Raw genomic sequence first — 22,833 nt, 5'->3', positions numbered from 1 at the left:
TTTGGACTAGCATAAGTAATCAAAATATTTCACATTGGAGTGTTTGCTAGTTAAATAATATTTGTAATAAGAGAAATGATATTTACAGTTACAAAGAGTGTATGCATTGTGCACTTTTTAAAAAAAAACGTAAATATATGATTATATGAAAAATTAATATTTTAATAATAGATCTTACTCATTTTTAAAAAAAATGCATTATACTTATACAACGTATAATTGTATCTATCATTCCTCACCAAATGAGTTCTACTTGGAAGCTGGGTATATGAAGCACACCCTCTATTTTATTGACCTCATCCAACAAGACTTAATAATGAGTAAGATATTTTAATTTTAAATTTTTCTAACAAGTCAAATTTTGCCACGTCAATAAAATTTAGGGTATGCTTTGCATACAGAATTTTTCATCTTAAAAAAAATAAATAATTAGTATTAAAATAACAGGCGGCCAGAATCAACGGTAATTTTGAACAACCATATAATCTCAATCTACTCTAATATCATGTTTAATCATCAATGGTCTAATTAAGCTTATCTACATGCTACGTGACCAATGCGGCCGGGCAAGCTAGATAGAGAGAGAGTGAGAGAGAGAGAGAGAGAGTACTTACTCTCATTAGCCTCATTTCCAGCATTCTCGCTTGAGCTCAACCCCTCCAGTGATGTAGTTGCATCCCAGAAATCTTCAGTTTGAATTGATGATGGAACAGAAGAGAGTCGTTGTTGATTCATACCGTTTCCATGACTCATCGTGGAAATGCCTAGCTAGCAGCTCACTCCTTCCAAAGCATAAATCGCCATTTGGTTATTATTTGAAAACGTAGTGAGAATTGAGAAATTGCAGTAGAATGCTAAATCCGAAGATCTGTTACATAAGATTGCGAATATCGGAACATGTACCTGTGTGGTTACAAATATACTGATCGAGCTTCAGAGCCTCCCTGGCAGCCAAAGAACTGGGCTTTTGGATGATTAATTAACGTCCAGCTTGCAGGATCGTTTCACATATGCATGGATATATATAGACATTAACACAAACACAAATGCATGGATATATATATATATATATATATATATATATACACACACATTCAAACAGTTACTAACAACTAAATGATTTTAATTGGAATAAGCAAGAATCCATCATGTAGTGCTGTTCTAATTATATAACAATATTTTAAAGATCAACTAATAATTAATTAGCCATATAAAACTCCTACTATATCTGACATAGAGGTAAGCGCGTTTCGGACTTTCCACATTAGAATAAGAAATGCCGAAGATTAATTAATATTTTAACGAGAAAAAGTCACATTTTCATTCAACCTTTGCACGCCTGTGGATGGAAGACAGATCATCAACCTCACAAACCAAGAAATTGACCAAGTCTTTCGGGGTATTTTTGTCAGTCAGTGGCATCTAGTACTATTATTTCAACCACCCCAGAAACAAATACATCCGCAACGACCAGCAAGTCATAAAGCAGTGGATTAATTTCTCTGATTCAACTTTTTATTGCCTCAATTTGCACAATAGGCTCGAATTGAGGAAATAATTATCCTCAGCTCATGATGATGATTTGAATATCGATATGGTATTTTTCATATTCATCAATAAAATAAATAATAATTAAGTAAATAAAAATAAACATAGAGAGACAATGATTTACATGATTCAGCATAAAATCCTACATTCACGGGTTGTTTGAGGCGAAATTCACTTATGAATTATGATTTTAAAATCTCTAATGGCCTCACATATTGCTTAATATAATGAAAAAAATTAGGGTTTCAGGAGGTTGAAGATGATGTCTCCCTTAAGAGAAGATCCTATGCAGTTACTACATTTGGAGGAGTTTATGTGTAGAGAAGTTGTGGTAAGTCCCTTACATTTGTAGAGATCTCCTCTTTTTATAGAGATCTATTTTCTTCCTTGAAGTGATTGAGTCCAACTTGCCCGTTGAAGTATTTTCCTTTTAGGTGTAACGCTCCAAACCCGGTTGGCCTGGAGAATTACTACATGTCACTTAAGAACATGTTTCTCAACACAACTGAAATAAAACTCCAAAACTTTATTAGCAAAACTCAATCTCAAGTACTCTAAATAACCACATTGAAACTCTACAAAGTCATTACTGCAGCAAAATAAACTAAGGAGTCTAAAATCTCCCGGTAGTCATAACAAACCAAACTAATAACTTCAAAAGTCTTACTAAACCCAAGCTCAAGATATAATTAAATCTAAAAGACATTAAAACTAAAGGACATCAGAATTCCTTCTTCTAACATCCTCTCCCAGCTTAAACATGCTCACCAATCTAATCCAGGTCCTCAGTTGGACTCTTCTCATCATCTGAAAAATATTATGAAGATAGGGGGTGAGTTATCAACAACTCAGTAAGCAAAGGACATATGCTAGCGTGCAAATATGAGCATTTACAAAGTATAGCATGCAGAACAAAACATTTTCCAGAGTTATCATGCAGAGCAGAACATATTTTCAAAAGTAACAGAGCAATGGTTTTAAGACACATAATACCCATAATACTTTGGCATAAAATAAACTAAGTATCATCATCAGATCAAAACAGAGCATCACACAGAGCAGAGACCATGTTTCACCCCCGTGGTAGGGTTGTGCTAACCCCGGTGGCCAAACCAGGCAGAGACAGAGGTGAAATCTTTCCTTTATTCTTCTCAGAGCCCCGAGTGTGCACACAGGAAAGACCACAATAAAACTACTTTGTTTCCAAAGTGGGTGCACTCAGAGACAGAGAAGTTGGTACCAACCCAAACAGAGCAGAGCATAATAGAGCAGAACAGAGCAAAGCAGAGACAGAGTCAAATACAAATACCAGTACACCATGCCAAAGGTTTTCAGATGTTATATCAAAATAATACAGAGTACCAAAACAGAATCAGACAATTTACACACACTAACAACAAAAGCCAGAACATCTTTCTAAATAAATGCACAATTTTTCATATTCTCAATATCGCTCCCTTTTTCAGATTTCAGAAACCACATGATAGAATTTAGCTCATGTCTACACAATGCATGTCAGAACATATTTTTCCTTTTTCTACATAGATTTCATGAATAATGCAGATAAGTGACCGATGTTGATCTTTGTTTTCACAAGTTCCCATCATATCACAAAATATGCAAGTTTTCATAAAATCAACCTCAGTCTTATTAACTTGTATAAAACCTAGCATAGGAACCCCGCTTACCTGGACAACTTAGCTTTTCAGAATTTTCCTTAAAAATGTCGAGTCGAATATAAATCGTCACCTATAAAAATAATCACATAATTTTCGTAAGTTTTCAATCAATCACAGATTTCGATATTTAATCCTAAACTTCTAAAATAACCTATTTTAATATCTCAAAACTTAAAACCCTCATAATCCCAAAATATATCATCACTTCCTAAAAAAATCACCAATATTCACCATGACCAATGTCAAACTCAAAACACCAATATTTAAACCCAAAACAGCCAACAAATTTTATAATATAAACCAATCTCACACAAACAACTTCATCATCCAATCCAATCGATCCCCTTACTCCTCGAACTCAGTCCGACACAGCCAACACATTCACAGTAAATATGAATTAGCGCAAAAATACATGTAAATCTCAAAAGTTCTTTGGGAAAAATACTTACAATGCTATAATATAATTTTTGAAAGATCATGGAGGTGCTAGAAGCGGCAACGCAGCAACAAAACAGTGCCAAATGCACTGTAGCCTTGGGTCTCAAAAACCCACTTTTGAACGGGTGTAAATGAAGACCCGAGATTGATAGGGTAGGGCTTAGGGATGTCGGTGAAACTAGTGGTGGTGGTGGTTGGCCGTGGGTGGCGGCGCAATAGGCGGTTGAAGGCTAAAATACCCAAAACCGAAATATTGATGGTGGGGCTTCATCGGTGACAGATCGGAGGTGAGGATGGGTGCATTGGGTTGCTAGAAGGTCGAGGATGATGTGGTGAGAATATGGTGGTCGGAGGCGGTGCGACGGCAGGGTAGCGGCGCAAGGAGTGCCGCGGCTTGGTGTGGTGCGTGGGGGCTAACAGCGGCGCGAGGAGAGGCTGAAATTACTGAGATGGTCGCCAAATGGAGGTGAGAGGGGCGGTGTTGGTCACCGCCGGCGCACAGCGGGTGGGGGAGAAGAGAAACGAACGGAGAGAGGGAGGGGGGTTGCGGCGCGCGGGAAACAGGGGAAGAAAAAGAAAAAGAAAGAAAGGAAAAGAAGAAAAGAAGAAAAAGAAAAGAGGAAAGAGAAAATGTAGGGAAAGAAATGAGGTACAATCTTCATATCTTGGGTCACAAAAATGATCCAACGGAAATGATTTTAAAACAGCAAGTAAAATAAAATAATTCAAACGTAATGATTAAAATGAAAATAAATAATTAAACTCAACAATAAGTTAATTTAATATGAAAAACAATTTAAATGTATTACAATAATCAATTATAAGAAAGCATTTCAGAATAATTTTCACAAAATTAAAATCATAAAAATAAACCCACTAAAAATCCAACCAATTTTAAAACAAGAGAATAAATTTTTAAATTAATAACAAATAATCTTTCAATTAAAAATACACTAAAATATGGGGTGTTACATCAGGAGTCTGAACCAACTTCTTTTGGTTTATCTCTGTAACGCCCTGTTCCCGAAGGTCCGAAGAGTTAGCTCTTAATACCTAATATCAACTTAAATAACACAACTATAAAATCCAGAAAACTCCATAAAATATTAATTCAATTACTTGACCCAAAAATCTATGTTCCTTCATAGGGACAACAAAGAAGTTCTCAATAACATAAATTAAAAACTCTCCAAAAACTCGAAAATATCCTTAATTCATCAATCAAAGTACCAAAAATAAATCAACTTACTAACTACAACTCTTGAATATGCACTTGTAGCCTCAGGCACTTATTCCACTACGATCATAACATCTTGCTAAAACTTCTTACTCTTGTTCTCCAGCTGAACCATCAAAATTATCTGAAAAGTATATGGAGATAAGAGGTGAGTTATCAACAACTCAGTAAGCAGAGAACATATACTAGTATGCAAACATGAGCATTTACAGAGTTCAGAATATAGAACAAAATAATTTTACTTTCAGAATACAGAATCCGAACATATTATCAAAATATCAGAGCGAAAGTTTCAGACAATATTCTTATTCAAAGGCTTTTGGCATAGCATAACTGACCACCATCGTACCAGAACATCATATCACATCAGAAACCATGTTTAACCCTTGTGGTAGGGTTGTGCAAATCCTGGTAGCTAACCGAATAGAAACAGAATGTGAATTTTTTCCTTATTTATTCTCGAAGCCCTGAGTGTGTACATAGGAAAGACCACCAGAAAAATCATTTTGTTTCCAAAGTTGGTGCACCAAAAACAGAACAGTTGGTACCAACCCAAACAGAAGCCACTATTAGCACCTGTGGTAGGTCAAACAAATCACCATCCACAAACCAAATCCAGATTCAGAATGTCATGCCAAAAGTTTCCAGAAATCACATCATATCAGAGTACAAAACATATTCAGAACAAAAAAGAATTAGATCACAAAAATATAATTTATGTACAAAATTTCATATTCGTTCTCTTTTGCACAGTTCAGAAACAAAATGTAAAAAATAGGCTCATGTTCGCACCAGTTATGCCAGAAAATACTTTATTCTTATACAGAATTTCATGAGTAATGCAAAACAAATAACTGAGATTGTTTCAAATTTCTTTTAAAAACAAAACATGCATATTTTCCAAAATTGACTTCAGTCTATTTTATTTTTATGCAAAGTCTAGCATAGAAACCCCGCTTAACTTGACTTCTTAGCTTATAAGAAATTCTCCACAACAGTACTGAACGAAAATCAATCGTCACCTATAAATAATCATGTAACTTCCATAAATTTCCAATCTACGAATTTCAATTCCTAAACCTGAAATACCTATTGTAATACTCTAAAACCTACAATTTCTCTTAACTCTAAAACACTTTCACTTTCTAAATTCTTCACTTTTCCACTTAATAACTTCGACCAAAACATTAATATTAACTAATATAATTTTGTACTATAACATAAGACAAAACCTCGTATAGAATCCTAAAATATTTATTGAAAACGACATAGCCTCATGAAAAAAACATGTCCTACCGAAAACACTTGTTCATGAAACAATTGGCTAAAAGGGTAAAACTGTAATTATAACTCGAAATATTTACTAAACCTACGGAAGTTTACGGAAACTAAACACTTATACTAGGCATCGTCGTTGTGCTTGGAGAGTAACGAAGGACTTACCGAGACAAGTTTTGAGTGGCGGAAAGCGGCTGGGGTGGATACGCTAGCGAGCTGGGCATGGTGGTGGGAGCGGTGGTAGAACACTGGTTAGAGAGAGAGAGAGAGAGAGAGAGAGAGAGATCAATTAGTGAGATAGGGAGCGAGAGAGGTTACGGGATGAGCAAGCCGAGCATGAGAGAGAAAACAAAGAGGGAGATTATCGTGAGGCGGAGGTGGTGTGAGGCGGACCTGGGATGACCGAAGTCTTCGCCGGCGGTTTTTGGGGCTGCAACGTGAAGGAGCTCTCGGTGGGAAGTTGCCGCAGTGGCTCAAGGTAGGAGGAACACATCCTTTATTTCGGGAGTGAGGAACAGAGGTTTTGCGGGATGGCTAATGGTGGCTACACTAGTGGGTTCACGTGTGGGTTACAGTGGTGGCTTATGGCAGCGTTGTGGAGGAGTATGCAGCGGCTTGACCTCCTTGGGAAGCTGCAGTTCCTATGTTATGGTTGAGTAAAACCGTGAAGGTGAAAAAAACTGGGTGGTGGCTGGTGGCAGCTACGTGGAGGTGCAGGACTGGGTAGGTGGTGCACGATTGGAGCGGTTTGGGAGGAACTGCGTGAAGTTGGGCAGCGGCTACTCTTGGGACTGAAAAGAGACGATTGTGTATTCTAACGTGTGGTATATATAGGTGATTGAAAGACCAAATTAAAACCCTAGATATGGGAGAAAGCGGCATGCATGCATAGGGATAAAATCGACATAAAATTGTGTAGAACGTGGAGTCTGAAAATAAGATAACACAGGCTTGGGCTTTATGGTCCATAAAAAAAATATAGGCTTGGCGCTAGGCCCGAGTGTTACAATCTCTTCATTGCCTTATCCCTTCTTTGTCTTATCTCTTGACTTTATCTCTTCCTTTATTATTAGTGATAGGTTTTCAATTGACAGGACCCAGTCAATTTTATCGCTAACAGATGCCCACGATTCTTAAGGTCAACTTGCTCAATAAAGAAAGCATTGAGAATCTTCAAGTCAACAGTGATGGAGGTACCCTGTAGAAAACTGCAAAAATATCAATTATGGGAACTGGTCAATATTTTGCTGCTCTTATGCAATACAATGGAGATCTTCATGAGTGGTAAGAAGAATCTGTGAAATTTGTAGTAAGGGCCTTCAAGGATGGGCCTCTGGGAGGGTTGTTTGAAAGAATGTTTGCGTGATAATTGAGTGTGCTAACGATTGCATGTGACTGTTTATAATTAGCAAAGTGCGTAAATTTACGTATTTTGTGATCATTTTTTGTTTTTGGTAGCATTAGTGGATTTTGCCTTGTTCTGTGATTTTCTTCTGGTGTTTAATGTATCTATTTTTATGTAAATGTAAAAGTTTGTTTGTAGCAACCTATGCTTAAGTGGTCAGGAAGCCCTTCGACCCCATGGGTCCATTTTAAGCAGTTGTTGAGCCCGTGTGAGGCGGTTGTAAAGCTCAGAGGCTTGTTGCCAAAAGTAACTCGCTGGTGGCGCAATGCTGGGAAGTGGAGACACTCAACTTGTGTTTAGCTGAAGGATGCCTTGGCCACACTGATGGTGCTAGTGGAGTCACTCAACTTTAAGTGTAGTAGGAGGACGTCTCAATAGCGTAAATTGGGCGAGTCGAGTCACTCAACTTTAAATGTAGTGGGAGGAAGCCTCCATCGCATAAATTGGGCGAGCGGAGTCACTCTCCTTTAAGTGTAGCTGAAGGATGACTTGACCACATTAAATGGGCAAGTGTAGGAACTCACCTTAGATGTTAGGAGATAATACCTTGACTGCGTAAAATGAGCAACTATAGGAACTCGACTTAGGTTCTAGCGGGAGGATGCTTCGACCGCATAAAATGGGTGAATGTAGGAACTAAACTTAGGTGTTCCTCGACCATGTAAAATGGGCGAGTATAGGAACTTGGCTTAAGTGTTAGCGGTAGATGCCTCGATAGCGTAAAATGGAGCGAGTGTAGGAACTCGATTATGGGTGCTAGTGCGGAGCATTGACTGTGGCGAGAGATGTAAGAGTTGAGCTCGAGTACTTTGTTGCAGTGGGAGTTGAAGCATGACTGCACTTTGTGGCCGGAGCTGGAGCTCGATCGTACTACAAAATCCAACATGTTAGATTAGATAATCCGAATCACAAATGTGAGATTTGCAAACATGAGACATCTCGCTTGAGTGTGGTGAAGGTTGGTGACACACGAGTGATGCCCATAGGCAGCCATGCTTTGGCAACAATGAGGACACAAGATGCCCGTGAAGCCAAATGGTCTATTCTGATGATAACAAATTAAGATGCTCGAGCGGTGCTTGAAAAGAGCTTCGTAGTCGGTGTTTCGCGCCGTGCAAGTGATTTTCAACAAAGTATATTCTCGGGGCATGTGGCCACTAGGATTCTTGTAGCACCTCGAGGAGTTTTGTTTAGAAAATATCTGAAAACTAAATTTTTTGTTAAAATTAAATTAAGATGGCAAGTTTGAGAAAGACAAACTAGAGTAATTTAATTGCTACTTTCAATTATTCCTTGACTGAAGTTGTTTGTTGCCGAGTGATTTTTTGCGTAATGGGTGTTGTTCGCCCCTAAGTATAATCTTTTTGCACTTTCTTTTTGTTTAAGTGAATTGTGACTCCCGGTTGATTATAGCTGGTGATCAAAGTGCAACGTTTTTGTTCTCGTGTTCATGCTCGCAGGCTTTACGTGCTTCATATGCGTTGAACTCCCTACAACTTTGCTCCACCCTTCTAGGTCTCTTGCCGGTGAACTCTATCTCTAGTTATGGTAGCCGGTAGTCTCATGCCGCTATTTGATGTGTGAGGTACTCCAGCTACGAACCAGTTTGGCACGGTATGCGAGCAAGACATGAAGCGTAGATGTTGGTCTAGTGTGGTACCGGCAAGACACCTTCGTTGAGCTCCAGGAGGCGTTGGTCACGTTGCCTCCCATAGAATGGTTGTTTGTCTGTGTGTTGTTGCTCACCATTCTCCATCATACAATAAGTCTCGCATCTGAGCTCTTTCTTGACAAGGTCGGTTGCTCTGCACCTTTGCTCATCGTAATTAGTTGCTCGCCATGGAATGATCTATCTGTGTACGTGTTTGTATGTGTGTTGTTGTTCGCCACCTTTCGATTGACCTCCAATATGGGTTGCTTGAGGTTCTCTCTGTGGGCAAGGAAGCATCCAGGCTATACAAGGTTGGTGAGGGTGGCGAGGAGCTTCTGCGGCGTGAAACCTTGGTCGCCATGGTGTGGCAAGATGTTGCACCGGGTGAGGCAACTTGTTGCTGCACGTTGGAGGTGGTGCATGCTTGTTGTGGCTAGGAGCTCTACAGTGACAGAAAATGTCGGTGGCCTAGGGGTGCATACGACCAAGTTGAGCTTCACAGCAAGGGGCCACTTCCGGCGTGGAGAAGTGTTTTCCCATGTATTGCACATGGCTAGGAGCTCTATGGTTCATGGAGCTTTTATTGTTGGGGGTCACCATGCTGGTTATAGAAAAATCCAGTGAGCATAGTTGTGGCGCCCTCGACCTCCACGTGTTATTTTTGTGGAGTTCGTGACACTCGGATGATGACCACAAGGATCACGCACCCCAACGACCAGTGCTCAGAGTGTGTACAACATGCAATAAGTGTAAAATAATATTCGCAGCGGAGAAATAATAAGGTCTTTCTTTATTAAGTACTATAATTTATTCAAAAACAGTAAAGTAACTTTACAAGAATTAAACAGTCATCCGACATATAAATTAAAGACAGGAAATAACATAAGGGAAACAATTCCCATAACGCTGAACAATATCTCAGCAACTCAAACCTCCGGTGAAGCTAATCCCTTGGGTTCATACTCGGGCTCTACGTCAGACTCTACGGCACCATAAGACAGAACCGTAGGGTGAAATACCACAATGAGATTATGACATCTCAGCAAATAATTAACCAAAACAACATCCAAGAGATTTAAAACATATTAATATAATCACGCGTCCCCATACGGACAAATATTGTAGAAAAACAAAACCACATTCTTTTTCCCAAAAATACCCATTTTAACTACTCACTCCAAAAATCTCATTTTGGTCCAATCATAACCATTATTAAAAAATGCATGCACCATGGTCAAGTATCCTCTAATCTCGCCAGCCAAAAGGTCATGGAATCGGTACAAGAGTCTTACCGTCTCGTCCGTTCCTGTCGTCGCCCTGCGACAACTCAGGGGACGTCACGTCAGTCTGTTATGCTCCCGAGTAACCAGAGAGCTCCACTGAGATAATGACTCATCTCTGCTTGGGGTCGGGATACACACGCACACACATTTTTAGTCACAATTCCAAATAGACAACGTGACATCACAGCACAATTTAATAAAAACGATAAATATGTATTTCAACAGTTCATTGGAACACAATTCAATAATTCATTTATACATAAAATCTCAATCATTTACAAATATACAGTTTCACAACTACACGCGTAATCCCGTCCTCCAATCCGGCCCAAGGCCCAAGGCCCAACACCAAATCCAACCATAATCACAACCCAACATTTTAACGGCCCAAGGCCCAATTTCCAACATGCCAACAGTTACAGTTTACATAAGACATAGACAACAATATTATTTTGAAACTAGAAAATTACATACAAATGAAGATGGAAAATTCTGAAAGATCCAGCGAAAGGGGCGTTGCACAAGGCGGCGACACAACAGCAACAACAGTGATTTTCAAAAAAACAATGGGTTTTCTCCCAAAGGAATTCGATCTAGAATAAAAGGGTGGAAAATCTCAACCCATGGCAAGTCAGTATTTTCACCAAGGAAACCGAGTAAAATACACAATTTTAGAACCAAAATAGAGCTCGGCAAAGCTTCACAAGCTCACGGATTCAACATAAAAATTATAGAACAACACACAAATCAACAAAGAAAGAAGATGACTAAGACAAGAGAGGAAGGAAGAGGAACTCGACAGGCTTTATTGTAGAAGTCGTGGCCTATTTATAGACCAAACACAGCAGTGGTAGGTGCCCGTATGTCACACGGGTAGAAGAAGAGAAAATGGCAGTGAGCCGTGCGTGGCAGTGCAGGTTGCGTGGTGAAGTGTTGGGTCGACAGTAGATGAAGAATGGACATCTGATAGACACGGGGCAGCCATGGGAGCTCGAGGTGGAAGGTGGTGGTGGCTGTGTGAAGCCACAGCTTGACAGCGAGCCTTCAGGGTTCATGCCGAACGACACGAAGAAGAAAATGGAAGATGGAGGTGACGACATGTGACTGAATTGCGTGACTAAGTCCGCACGGTGAAGGCAGCAGCTGCTGGAAGAAGAAGGGACAAGACGAAAATAGAAGAAAGGAGAAGAAGAGAAGAAGAAGAAGGAAGAAGAAGTGTTGTGCGACGCCAAAGGGAAAGTGTTGAAACCCTAGCTTTTCCTTGACCAAAACGGTGCCGTTTGAGTAAAATGAGGGGCTGGGTTGAGAGACCACACGGGTTGGGCTCAAGACGCATGGGCCGGCTCAACATAAATACTCGGGTTGGGTTTAAACACAAGGCTGGGCTTAATGCTACACTGGTTGGGCTTCGGGCTTCACACAACACACTACCCTAAAACAAACACACACACACACACACAGCCCACAAATAAAACACTACAATAAACAAGCCCAAAAATAAAATAACACAAATAATATAACATAATTAAAATAACACAACTAAATAAAAGGAATTAAAAACACAAGAATTTTATGGACCTCACAACCTTCCCCCCTTGAAAGAAATTTCGTCCTCGAAATTAGCAAGTTCCTTCATTGATTCCAAAACAAGATACAACACAAAGCTCAAAACAAGCTTGAGAAAGAAAACAAACATTCTAAACTACCCAAACAAGTAAGAGTAGAACTTTCTCATGTGTGTCTCTCTCTCCCATGAATAATCTTGAGCCAAAGGATCTCCCCAAGATACCATAACTAAATGTATCGTCTTGGATCTTAGTCATTGCTCCTTTCTATCCAAGATCTGAGTTGGCACAACTCATACTTGAGATCAGGCCGGAGTTGAATGCTTCCTGGATCAACGAAACATGGCTCTTGCTGTCCAAAGCTTTTCTTTAATGACGACACGTGGAAAACATCATGAATCTTTCCAAAATATTCTGGCAAGGCAATACGGTAAGCAACAGGTCCAACCTTCTCCAGAATTTCAAAAGGACCAACATACATCGGGCTAAGTTTCCCTTTCTTACCAAAATGCTTAACGCCTTTCATTGGAGAAACTTTGAGGTATACCCATTCACCTTCCTCAAATAATAGATCTCTTCTCCTCGTGTCCGAATAGTTTTTCTGATGACTCTGTGCAGCTGCCATTTTATTTCTTATAACTTGAACTTGATTTCTCATTTCCTGAACCATTTCTGGTCCAAGTAGATTCCCTTCGCCAACTTCATCCCAAAACAAGGGAGATATGAACTTCCTCCCATAAAGAGCTTCATAAGGAGCCATTTGAATAGTCGCTTGAAAACTATTATTATAAGCAAACTCTATAAGCAACAGATGATTTTTCCAACTTCCCTTAAAATCCAAAACACAAGCTCGCAGCATATCCTCAAGGGTCTAAATAGTGTGTTCTGATTGATCGTTGGTTTGAGGATGATAAGCACTTCTAAATTTCAACTTGGTGCCCAAAGCTATCTGCAAACTCTTCCAGAAGTGAGAAGTGAATCGTGGATCCCTATCTGACATTATACTCTTGGGTATTCCATGAAGACGTACAATTTCCTTAACATACAACCGAGTCAAACTTTCCAAAGTATCACTGTTAGAAATAGGTAAGAAATGAGCACTCTTGGTCAACCGATCAATAAATACCCAGATTGAATTCTTCCCACTAGGCGTCCTTTGTAGTCCTATTAAAAGTCCATTGCAATGTCATCCCATTTCCACTCGGGAATAGGGAGTGGTTGAAGATAGTCAGCAGACCTCTGATGCTCAGCTTTAACCTGCTGACAAGTTGTACATTTTGCAACAGACAAAGCAATGTCTCTTTTCATTCCTTCCCACCAAAAACTTTTCTTCAAGTCTCGATACATCTTTGTACTTCCAGGATGAACTGAATAAGGAGTTTCATGGGCCTCAGCCAAGATTCTTTCTTTAAATTCTGAATCTATAGGAATCACCCTACGATTTTGGAATAAAAGAATGTCATCTTTACTTAGACTGAAATGCACGGGTCCTTGTGACTTCTTGACTCTTTCTCTAATATCTAACAACTAGAGTCATTTTCCAGGAGAGTCTTTAACTCCTCAAAATCAAGAACTCGGATATCATGTATTGAAGTCAACCTCTCTTCCTGCTGTGAACTCTCAACAAGAAGTCTCTTCATACCAAAAAGAAGAGAGTCTAACCCTGGTGACTCAGCCTCATCAACCGAATAAGACTTCCGACTGAGTGCATCTGCTACTTGATTTGCTTTTCCTGGGTGGTACTTAATCTCACACTGATAATCACTGATTAACTCTAACTATCTCCTCTGTCTCATATTAAGATTTTTCTGCAATAAGAGATGTTTAAGACTCTTATGATCAGTGTAGATTTCACAAGTCTCCCCACATAAATAGTACCGCCAAATCTTAAGAGCAAAAACCACAGCTGCTAACTCCAAATCATGCGTGGGATAATTCTTTTCATGATCTTTTAATTGGCGGGATGCATACGCCACAACTCTTCCCTCCTGCATAAGAACACATCCCAAACCAAATTTGAAAGCATCACTAAAAACCCCAAATGGCTTATGAGGTTCAGGAAGGGCCAAAACAGGTGCTGTAGTTAACCTCTTCTTCAATTCCTGAAAACTTTTCTCACATTTGTCAGACCAAACAAACTCCACATTTTTCCTGGTAAGAGTAGTGAAAGGTCCAGACAATCGAGCAAAGCCTTCTACAAACCTGCGATAGTAACCGGCAAGTCCCAAGAAACTTCGAATTTCGTGCACCGTTGAAGGGTGTGGCCATGCCAAGACAGCTTCGACTTTACTTGGATCAACCGCTACTCCATCTCGGGGACATAACATGACCAAGAAACTTAATCTCCTCCAACCAAAATTCACACTTATTCAAATTTGCATAGAGCTGATGTTCTCTCAACTTACCCAGAACCAAACGAAGGTGACTAGCGTGCTCTTCCGGTTCTCGAGAATAGACTAATATATCATCAATAAAAACTATCACAAATGAATCTAAATAGGGTCGGAATACTCTATTCACCATATCCATAAATGATGCAAGCACATTGGCTAATCCAAAAGGCATCACTTTAAACTCATAATGCCCATACCTAGACCTAAAGGTAGTCTTAGGTATATCCTAATCATTTATCCTCAATTTATAGTATCCCGATTTTAAGTCAATCTTTGAAAAAGTTGTTGCACCTTGGAGTTGATCGAATAAATCATCAATCCGAGGTAGGGGTACTTATTCTTGATGGTTACCTTATTGAGCTCTCGGTAATCTATACACATTCTAAAGGTACCATCCTTCTTCTTAACAAATAGCACTGGTGCCCCCCAGGGTGAATAACTAGGCTGGATAAACCCCTTATCTACTAGTTCCTACAGTTGACTTTTAAGCTCTTTTAACTCCGCTGGCGTCATTTGGTACGGAGCCTTATGAACTAGTGCCGCACCGGATTCTAGATCGATGGCGAACTCCAAATCATGAACAGGTGGCAAGCCAGGCAAATTATCCACAAACACATCAGAGAACTCCTTCACAATCGGAATATCTACTAAAGATTTCTTCTCCGAATGTGCAGATACCACTTGAACCAAGAAGGTATCTGCCCCATTTGCTAAGTCCCTGCTTGCTTGAATGGCAGATATAACTGCAGGATTTTTGACTTTATCTTACTTCCTGCAAACTCTAAATACTTCCCACCGGGTAGTTGGAAACTAACTATCCGACTACGATAATTAATACTGGCAAAATACTGATATAACCAGTCCATTCCTAAAATAATATCAAACTCAAGTAATTTAAACATTATCAAATCTGCCTTAAGAGTCATTCCACTAATAACCAAAGGACAACCTAGGGTAACCTTTGAACACCACACAATCTCTCCATTTGGTAACTTCACCACCAAAGACTGCGATAAAAGTTTAAAGACTAGGTTGCACATCCGTGCAAAAGTGGTAGATATGAACGACTGAGATGCTCCCGAATCAAACAAGGTGAAAGCATAAAATTCATACAATCAAACTCTACCTAAAGAGATTAAAACTACTGATGAAATCTATCAATCAAATCACAAGGTATAGCAATTTCAAATGATTGGATTGAAATCTATACCTGTGATGACTCCAGCATTCTGAGTCTACGGAGCTTCATCATCTACCTCACCAGTGGTCACTGTGTACACCCTAGCCTGAACAGTTAGTCTTGAGGTAGTCCGCCCACCACGGTAAATGCCTTGGTTCGCTTGAGTCATGGTAGGGCAATTGAGGGCAAGATGTCCCATCTGTTCGCATCTGAAACACTGAATCCCAGTCATACGGCACTCACCTACATGCGACCTATTGCATTTTCCACATACTGGTGCTCGTCCCCCCATTCGTACTCCGGTGGCCATCTGCGGTCGGGCTCCAGCCCTGGTAGTAAACTTAGGTGCAGACCCGGAACTACTACCTTCCCCGAAATCTCTTCTCTTTTGTCCAATCGGAGCGGCAATTGGGTCAATAAACTCCCACTCTGCAATCGTAGCAACCTCCACCAACTGCTAGAAGGTCGGGATTTGCAGACAAGCGACCTGTCTACTAATCTCTCGCCGTAGACCCTCCTGAAATCGCTCAATCCGCATCTCTTCTGTAGCAATCAAATGCGTAGCGAACTTCCCGAGTTCTATATACTTTCGAGCATACTGCTCTACTGTCATCTCCCCTTGCACTAAATTGTTAAACTTTCAGGCCTTCTGCTTCCTCATAGTGTTCGGGAAGAAACAGTCATTGAATTCCTTTTTAAAGCACCCCCAAGAAACCACTGCAATAGATCCTAACTCCATTTTCAAAAGTTCCCGCTTGGTCCCCCACCAAGCAGTTGCATCACCTTGCAGCAGGTAACTTGCGAACAACACTTTATGAGCTTCAGTACACCCACAGATCTCGAATGTCTTTTCGAGATCACTAATCCACCTCCCAGCACGAAGTGGATCCTCTTGCCCAGAAAAAGCAGGGGTTCTATGAGCTAAAAAGTGCTCATACGGACAACCATTATGTTGTTCCCTTTGTGGCGGAAAATTTTGTTGAAGAAATTCTGTCGAAGAAATTCTATCATACGGGTTAAGGCTCTAGCCATAGCGAGATTCCCATCAATACGAGACAAGTCGTTCTCAGGTTCCAGATGTGGCATTCCCGATTGGTCCATCTTTCTGATAAAACGCGTCGTTTAAAACTCGATATTTAATAAACAAATTGAAATATAATAAAATTTTATGGTACTGCACCTAGGTATTTTCACAATTTTACCCAGAGCCAGATCGCTCTGGTACCACCTGTGGCGCCCTCAACCTCCACGTGTTATTTTTGTGGAGTTCATGACACCGGGATGATGACCACACGGATCACACACCCCAACGACTAGTGTTCAGAGTGTGTACAACATGCAATAAGTGTAAAATAATATTCCCAGCGGAGAAATAATAAGGACTTTCTTTATTAAGTATCATAAGTTATTCAAAAACAGTAAAGTAACTTTATAAGGATTATACAGTCATCCGACAGATAAATTAAAGACAAGAAATAACATAAGGAAAACCAATCCCATAGCACTAAACAATATCTCAGCAACTCAAACCTTCGGCGGAACTGATCCCTCGGGTTCATACTCGGGCTCTGCGTCAGACTCTACGGCACCATAAGATGGAACCGTAGGATGAAATACCACAATGAGATTATGACATCTCAGCAAGTAATTAACCAAAACAATATCCAAGAGATTTAAAACATATTAATATAATCATGCGTCCCCATACGAACAAATATTGCAGAAAAACAAGACCACCATTCTTTTTCCCAAAAATATCCCTTTTAACTACGCACGCCAAAAATCTCAGTTTGATCCAATCATAACCATTATTAAAAATTGCATGCACCACAGTCTCCCCTATGGACCGTCCGCACACCCTGACTCTCATCGTCACACCATGGATAATGTCCATGCATAAGACTTCGTAACGAGCAATGCCCAGTTCCGCGCCCAGCGCAAACATGGCTAAGCGTCATCTAACCTCGCCAGCCAAAAGGTCACGAAATCGGTACGAGAGCGTTACCGTCTCGTCCGTTCCCATCGTCGCCCTGCAACAACTCAGGGGACGTCACGTTAGTTTGTTACGCTCCCGAGTGACAAGAGGAGCTCCACCGAGATCATCCCCCATCTCGGCTTGGGGTCGTGATACACACGCACTCACATTTTCAGTCAACTTTTCAAACAGACAACATGACATCACAGCACAATTTACTAAAAATGATGAATATGTATCTCAACAATTTATTGGAATACAATTAAATAATTCATTTATATATAAAATCTCAATCATTTACAAATATACAGTTTCACAACTACACGCGTAATCCCGTCCTCCAATCCAGCCCAAGGCCCAACACCAAATCCAACCATAATCACAACCCAACATTTTAACGGCCCAAGACCCAATTTCCAACATGCCAACAGTTACAGTTTACATAAGACAAATACAACAATATTATTTTGAAACTAGAAAATTACATACAAATGAAGATGGAAAATTCTGAAAGATCAAGCGAAAGGGGCGTTGCACAAGGCGGCGGCACAACGGTGGCAACAATGATTTTCAATAAAACAGTGGGTTTTCTCTCAAAGGAATTCAATCTAGAATAAAAGGGTGGAAAATCTCAACCAACGGCAAGTCAGTATTTTCACCAAGGAAACTGAATGAAATACACACTTTTAGAACCAAAATAAAGCTCGGCAAAGCTTCACAAGCTCACGGATTCAACACAAAAATTATAGAACAACACACAAATCAACAAAGAAAGAAGATGACTAAGACAAGAGAGGAAGGAAGAGGAACTCGGCAGGCTTTATTATAGAAGTCGTGGCCTATTTATAGACCAAACACAGCGGTGGTAGGTGCCCGTGTGTCACACGGGTAGAAGAAGAGAAACAGCAATGAACCATGCGTGGCAGTGAGGGTTGCGTGGTGAAGTGTTGGGTCGACAGCAGATGAATGATGGACATCTAATAGACACGGGGCAGCCATGGGAGCTCGAGGTGGAAGGTGGTGGTGGCCGTGTGAAGCCACGGCTTGATAGCGAGCCTTCGGGGTTCATGCCAAACGACACGGAGAAGAAAATGGAAGATGGAGGTGGCGACATGCGGCTGAATTGTGTGACTAAGTCCGCACGGCGACGGCAGCAGCTACTAGAAGAAGAAGGGAGAAGAAGAAAATAGAAGAAAGGAGAAGAAGAGAAGAAGAAGGAAGAAGAAGTTTTGTGCGGCGCCAAAGGGAAAGTGATGAAGCCCTAGCTTTTCCTTGACCAAAACGGTGCCGTTTGAGTAAAATGAGGGGCTGGGTTGAGAGACCACACAGGCTGGGCTCAAGACTCACGGGTCAGCTCAACATAAATACTCGGGTTGGGTTTAAACACAAGGCTGGGCTTAATGCTACACGGGCTTTACACAACACACGGCCCAAAAACGAACACACACAAACAACCCACAAATAAAACACTAAAATAAACAAGCCCAAAATTAAAATAACACAAATAAGATAACATAATTAAAATAACACAACTAAATAAAAGGAATTAAAAACACAAGAATTTTATGGACCTTACAGTAGTTGTGGCCGGTGGTTGTCCTTCAGGGTGCACAATAGCGTGCATCCTCCACCCACAATGCAATGCCCAACGTGATCGGCTTACGTGGTCATTGAACTTCCCCACCGGTGACAGAAATCGTCAGTAGTTCTGGTTGTAGACAGTAGTGTCCCCATCAATTCACAAACGCTTGTGCATAGGCATTCGATAGCTTGTTGCTCTCTGTCCACACTGTGCACAGTGCTCCATTCTTCTCCATCGTTGTATCTCCATCGCTGTTGTATCACTGGTGGCTGTAGGTTTTGCATGATGATGGAAATGGGTGCACACCGTGCACCCCTTACATGCGCTATGCATGCTGCACGTGCGCAATGCAGTCTGCTTCTTATGTTCTTTCTCTATTTTTTTTACCATTCGAGGCAATGTTAAGAGAGTAGGAAATATCAAAGTTTAGGAGAACTTATCTGGTTGTTTGAGGCGAAATTCACTTATGATTGGTGTTTTTACAATCTTTCATGGTCTCTCATATCACCCAATACAATAGAGAAATTTAGGGTTTTAGGAGGTTGAAGATGATGTCTCTCTTAAGAGAAGATCCTGTTTTGTCAAGTCATGGATTGTGTTCATGCTTTGTCAAATCAAGGATATGCATCTATATGGATCAGTTCAAACACGACCCATTAAATTGGATCAGACTTTCAAATCCTAACACAAACCATTTAAATAATGAGTCGTATCGTGTTACCTGTTTAATAATTAATTAGAAATAGGTCAACACGACATAATTCATGTCGGTCCATTTCACATAAATGGATTGAACTAGCCTGCATAACCTATTTGACCTGATTAACATAATTTCACATAAAATTTAAAATCTCTATTTATTAATAGTCACAATATCTCTAAAACAATACTAAGACTACCTAATAACAAAAAATATCTATATTTTTAATATTTTAACCTATAATACAACAAATATTACAAACCCAAAAATAAAAATTATGACCATAGATTCAAAGTTACATCCCAAAAAATAAAAACATAAGTGTAACGCCTTGTACCTGGATGGGTTAGAGAGTTACTACTTTTCACTTAAAATCATATCTCATGGTATAGACATAGACTCAAATTTCTCAATTACACATAAATCTCACTATTTTAAATCAACTACTCTAAATAATTAATTAGGAATACAACAATATCTTAATATAAACATCAACTTCCAAAATACCAAGCCATGAGAACACGACAAAATATACTAAATGAAATCCTCAAACATGCTCCCTAATTTTGATCTTTTGCCAAAATATTAAACTCGTCTGAAAAATATTGTGCAGATAAGGGGTGAGTTATCAACAATTCAATAAATATAGAACCTATACTAGTATGTATACATAAAAATTTACAAGGTTCAAAATGCAGAAAAAAAAATATTTTTAGTTTTTGAATGCCTAATTAACACATGTTATTAAAATATCTTACTGACAGTTCAAAACATTCATATTCGAAAATTCTTTGGTACAACATAACTGAGCATCATCATCATATCATATTATATCATATCAGAATATAGGTCATGTTTAACCACTGTGGTAGGATTGTGCAATCTAAGGATAGCCATGGAGAACATGAATCACTCTGTCACCAAAACGGTGTGCATTCAAACAGAGGCTACTACTATAACCAGTGGCAAGGCCGGATGCCACTACTATTACACGTGACTAGGCTGAAGGCCACTATTGTATCTGGTAACAGGGCCATATATCATAGCAAAATAGAAATATTGGTGCCATCACAATCTCAGAATCAGAATCATCGGATCAGAACCAAAAATAGAATCAAACACAAAATTAAAATGTCATACCAAAGATTTTTCAAATGCCACATCATATCAAAATAGAGTACTGAACATATTTATATCATCTTCACATAATCAAAAATAAATTTAAAGCATCTTCACTTAGGCTACATTTGAGCAGTGAGGTGATCTCAGATGATCGGTGAATAGTGATGAAAAAGAAATAGTAGTAATAAGTAGTGAAAAGTAGGTAGAAAATAATGATAAAATATTTAATAGTAGTGGAGTGATCTCCGATCACTAGAGATCACTCCATTATCTGAACGCAACCTTAGTCATGCATAAATTTTAAGATTTCATATTATATATATTGCACTATTCTGAAACATAATGCCAAAAATAGTTCATGTCTATACCAGCCATAACAAAAACTATTTTTATCATTTTGTACAGATTTCAAGAATAATGCAGATAAATGGCCGAGGTTGTTTTAAAGTTTTCTTTTCATAACAAAACATACATATTTTTCATAAAATCAAGCTCAGTTCATTCATTTTATGCAAAGTCTAGTATAGGTATTCCGCTTATTTCGACATTTTAAATTTTTTTGAATTTCCTCACAATAATGCCAATGCCATGGGGTATCAATTGTTACCTATAATAGTCACATAACTAGTGTAAATTTCTAACTGAACACGTACTTCATAATTAAAACACGAGATATATATATAAAAAAAAAACCTATATTCTCCTAAAGTCTAAAATCCCGAAACCCTAAAATATCATTACCTCCAAAATACTTGATTTTCACATAATTTCTCCCAACAACTTCACGATTAAATTCTAAGATCATATTACTCTGTAAATTGGTATTATAATATTGTTCATGCAAACACATGATCCTGCCACCGAAATATACTGATTAAATCCCTGATATCGACAAACCCAAACGCAACTCAAAACATGATTGAACTTAAAATTTGAGCCCAGTGAGTATAACTCTACCGTGGATTATACTCAATGACAACCATAATTACGTAAAAACAACTTCATGGTTTCACAGAAAGGCTACACGGTAGAAGGGCTTAGTGGCACTTTTATGAATAAGTAAGATTCTGGACATCCTTGACTGAGAGGTAGGGATAGATATTACCTACGGTGGGGAATGTGTCAACTAAGAGGGAAAATTGTGTTAGTGAAATACATAATAATATAATATAAATTATAATAAAATTAACATTTAAATAAAATTAATTTTGACTGAGAGATGAAAATTTTGTTCTCTTTAAAGAGATTCAAACTTTTTGTAATGTACAAAGTTTCAAATGAACCAATACAGCAGAACTCGTATTGACTTGACTACTCCAAAATATAACAGTATAACTAATCGTCATATAATTCGAACTAACTCTGAACAAGTGGTTGAGCTCAAAACTCTACTAAAAGAACACGTCTCTTTTGTCTACAAATACTCTAAAAAAATATGATCTACACACTTTATATTTTTGTTCTTTCAAAAACTTCACACTATTTCTCCGTACCTCAAGACAAAAAATGTGACCAACCGCTAATTATTCTCTCGATTGGTAGAGTCTCACCTTTGCATTTTATACATTACAAGAAAACTGTTTATTTGCGACCAGTTAATTCCAGCGAATGACTATTTACAATTAAAATTAGTTGCGAATAGTCTTTTGGTTGCAATAAATTGGTCACAAAAATCCGTTTTTCTTATAGTGTATATAACTATTTTATCGGTAATTTTCAAAACATTGAAAATATATATGGGAATGGTATTACTATTTTTTCTGAAAATAACAACATATATATTATATAGTCATTTAA

This window comes from Juglans regia, chromosome 4 (genome assembly GCF_001411555.2).
Source record: "Juglans regia cultivar Chandler chromosome 4, Walnut 2.0, whole genome shotgun sequence".
Taxonomy (NCBI): Eukaryota; Viridiplantae; Streptophyta; class Magnoliopsida; order Fagales; family Juglandaceae; genus Juglans; species Juglans regia.
The sequence above is the reverse complement of the archived record's forward strand: the minus strand, read 5'-3'. Positions refer to the sequence as shown.